At 31.6% G+C, this 4132-nt stretch overlaps 1 protein-coding gene across 1 annotated transcript in view; it reads left to right on the top strand.

Moving 5' to 3' along the window:
- The window catches only part of LOC106877968 (histone-lysine N-methyltransferase SETMAR-like), a 44580-nt gene that overhangs the window by 4352 nt on the left and 36096 nt on the right, over positions 1-4132 (top strand). The gene's annotated exons all lie outside the window — the stretch shown is intronic.

The following is a 4132-nucleotide window of genomic DNA, read 5'->3' as shown; positions in this document are numbered from 1 at the left end:
ACACTTTCACCGAAAAGTTTTGTATATTCGGAATCTACATAATAAATAATATACGCATAGAAAATTTCATTAAACAATATTAATTTTTCTGAAAGTTATGACCTTCCAAAGTCGGTGGGTACAACTCTGTAGTTATGCCACATTGACGAACGTGAAAGATTGTGTTTACTTGCACCTGTATGCGTTTGAGAGAGCGAGAGAGGAAGAGAGGAAGAGAGGAAGAGAGAAAGAGGGGGAGATAGAGAACGGGAGCAATGTGTATGTTGTTGTCACAGATTACGTAAGTGTGGTTGTGTGTGTTTTTACGTATCAATGTTATGAAAAATAGATAAAGAATACTGAGAAGAAAGTTTAATCTATGACGTTGTATGTATCACTTTCTCTCTCTGTTGAGCGCGTAGAAACAACAGCCAATTCTCCCTTAAATCACACAAAGTAAACGGAATTTTAAAAATCTAATTACTACACTGGAAAGTTCACATCGAGAAAATTCCATCAATGTAAAAATGTTTACGAAAAAGTGGAAAATGTGGATTTCTATACACTTTTAAAAAGGTTTCACACAGACACACAACTTCAGCTTTATATATTAAGATATATATATAGTGCAGCATTTAGTTCGCTGCTGTATTGCTTCCGCCACGTCACCTTCCATAAGTATGTTTTATTGACAAATAATTATGGCAATGGATTGCATAATTGTTAGAGTGTCAGATAAAAGGTTCATCTCATTCTTTAAATTTTGCGAATAAGAATGAATCTCTATAAAATGTCATTCGACTTGCTAAAATCTACACCCTAATACCCATCAAACCACTCTCTACCGTTTTTAAGGGAACTACATTCTGGGTCATGCGTTCCAAATCGTCGAGTTGAAATGCGGAAGCCTTTGAAGACTGTTTCTAAAACTCTGTGAAACTAATGTCGTCAAATATCTCAATGAAGCATGTAACCCACTTGGGTACTGAAACGATGAACACAACAAATGACTGCAATCAATGACAGGGAGCTGTAGGAAAAAGAGTGAAAGATCGAAAACGAATTAGATAACACATAGGATCATCCTAATGACAATATTATCGAAAGATCGTATCCTATTAGGGTTGCTGTATTGTATCTCTGATAAACATTATCGAATTAAGTATAGTAGTGACGCTATAGAATTGTCGGTTCCTACTTGGTTTTGTAGTGCTGCGCTGGATGTCATCAATTGGGGGAAGCATCAATGATAAATTTACGCTATATCTCCTTGGAAACGTGACTTTCAATCGTTTAAAATAGCATAAGCTAGAGATATACACACAATCCATTCTGACAATTATCTTCAATAGCAAATACAACGAAGTAGGAAGTAGTAGTATGGTAGTATACCGTTTTCTCTTACGATACCATCAATAAGGAGAAATCGCAGCTAATCGTCAGAAGAGAGTCAGGGAAGCAAAATAACAAAAACAAGAGGAATCTAGGTAGGTACTTGACTAGTTAAAAATAGCCGCAAAATATCCCTAAGATTATAGCCAGCGACACACACATTCGAGAATGTAGATAAATGTGCCCCCAAAAAAGACAGTGAGCTCCCAATTGGAATTCGATCAAGGTTGTTTTCCAGCTACATAGCTATTAGAGAAAAGAGTAACGAGGTAGACTGTATATGGCCGGTTGACTTGCAAGAAGCATCACCTACATATCCTTGAAATAAATCCTAACGTCTTAAAGAAAGACTAATAGTTTGGGTCATGTAATCGTGGATAAGATAACTGATAAAAGATGGAATAGTCGCGTGTGGAACGCCTTCAATCATAATAAGCATCCTTGGTAAGCTTTGAACTGAGACTAACAAAAACAAATTCCAACAATAACTATAACAACGATAGAGAATAACAAAAATAGTAAGAATAATAACAACAGCTATGGAAACGACAGTAATTATTTTAAAATTGCGCAACCCGGATTATCGATCTTAGCTTTATTATATTACATCTAAATTATCTCGGAAGAAAAGAAATGCGTAATTGCGTAAGAGGCGGTCATAAACTAGAAAAAGTAACTTCGGAAACAACAATAGCCAAAAACAGTATCAAAATTAAAAGAAGTCGTTTTTCGATCGATCATCTTCCAAGACCTTGACAGTCCAATGTTTTTCAAATTACATCCTCCCCTCTTAAAAAGGGCACATTAAACCATGTCACCCAAAGTCCACAGTCTTTTAAGACGATGGTCATTGGATGGCCTCGGCTGGAATTAATTTGAGAGTAGGTTTTCTAAGGTTCAACCACATCGACAACATTATGTGCAGCAGGGGCAACGAAAAGCATTGAACTATTTGATAAATGTTGGTGCTAGCCAGTCTGGAATCAAACATGTTGTTAATAAACAATTGTTTTGAGAATGAAAATTTTGAATTAAAAAATTTGTTTGTTGTTCATACAGAAAGGTGAAAACAAAAAAAGAAAAAATATATATATACCCAATTGAAAAGAAACACCCTCTTCTTTCCCCTACCCTCAAAAACCAACTACGCTAACAATGACAAAAACAAAATCAATTCACGAAACAACAACAAAAATTGTATTTCAGAGTAATCAATCCAAAATTAAATTAAGATAAATATTTCCAAAAAGATAATGATAAAACTTGGAAGATAATTGGAAATATTCTTTTACTCGGCTACGTCGTGTGTGCATGAATGTCTGATTAAACCTGATGATCTTGAATGCGTGTGTTTAATGTTTATGTATATGTAATTGTGTAAGTAAAATAATACATAAAAACTATTAAAAATAATAATAATAATAATAATAATAATAATAGAAAAAGAAGAGAGAAGAACGCATGAAAAGTTGTCAAATCTAATTTGCATGACAAACGAGACTACATTAATGAATATTTCTGCACTTGGTAACATTGGTTAGAATACTTTGAAAGTAATCACTTGAATTTGGAGGAAAGAAAACAACAACAAAAATCCGACATGATGAAATAAAAATAGAAAGTAATGAAAAAAAAAAAAAAAAATCTTTTAAATTACATCTAATAGTAATAATAATGATAATAATAATAATAATAATAATAATAATAATAATAATAATAATAATAATAATAATAATAATAATAATAATAATAATAATAATAATAATAATAATAATAATAATAATAATAATAATAACGATAATAATAATAATGATAAATGTTTATAAAAAGAAGAAAAATAACAGGTGCGTTAAATGAAAATAAGAAATTCGGAGGTAAATATCCAGGAAATATAAAACTTGTGAATTTGTATCTGAGGCATATACACACAAACGTTAGTACGTGCGCATACATGTAGCTACATGCGTGCGTACAATCGAACACAAACAACTCCTCCAAACTAAACACATACAAACTCGTATATAAACACATGCGTGCTCATATATAAACACATACAAGCTCACACATAGATATGTATATGCTTACGAACTGATATAGAATCTTGTACAATTCACAAGAAAGAAATCTGATACAAAACAGATATAAAATAACAATGAAACTTTTTTTTGAAAATAACGTATATAACATTTATGATAATGGTGAAAGAAATTTCAAACTTCTTGAAATATTGTATCACATTTAAGAAATTACTGTAGAAATTGATTTGTCTATTCCAAGCATAGTGCAGTTCTCAAGACACACACCCATATACACACATCCATATACACATACATGCATACATGTGTTTATATATATTTGTGTGTGTGTGTGTGTGTGTGTGTGTGTGTGTGTGTGTATACATATATATATACATATATATATACGTAAATATTTATATATGTGTATGTATGTATGCATATATGTATATACGTACACACACAAGCATATATATATACACCCACACACATAAATATATATATGTATGTGTGTGTGTACGTATATACATACATGCATGCATACATACACACCGAGAGATTTAAAAGTGACAGAGGAGCAAGATACTACTACAAATATATATTTTAAAAAATGTGTATTTTATATGTGTGTGTGTGTGTAGGAGAGCATACGCATGTATGTACACACACACACACACACACGCATGCATATATATATATATATATACATATATATATATATATATATATATATATATATATATATA

This window comes from Octopus bimaculoides, chromosome 3 (assembly GCF_001194135.2).
Source record: "Octopus bimaculoides isolate UCB-OBI-ISO-001 chromosome 3, ASM119413v2, whole genome shotgun sequence".
NCBI lineage: Eukaryota > Metazoa > Mollusca > Cephalopoda > Octopoda > Octopodidae > Octopus > Octopus bimaculoides.
This window is presented reverse-complemented; position numbering and strand designations above follow the sequence as displayed.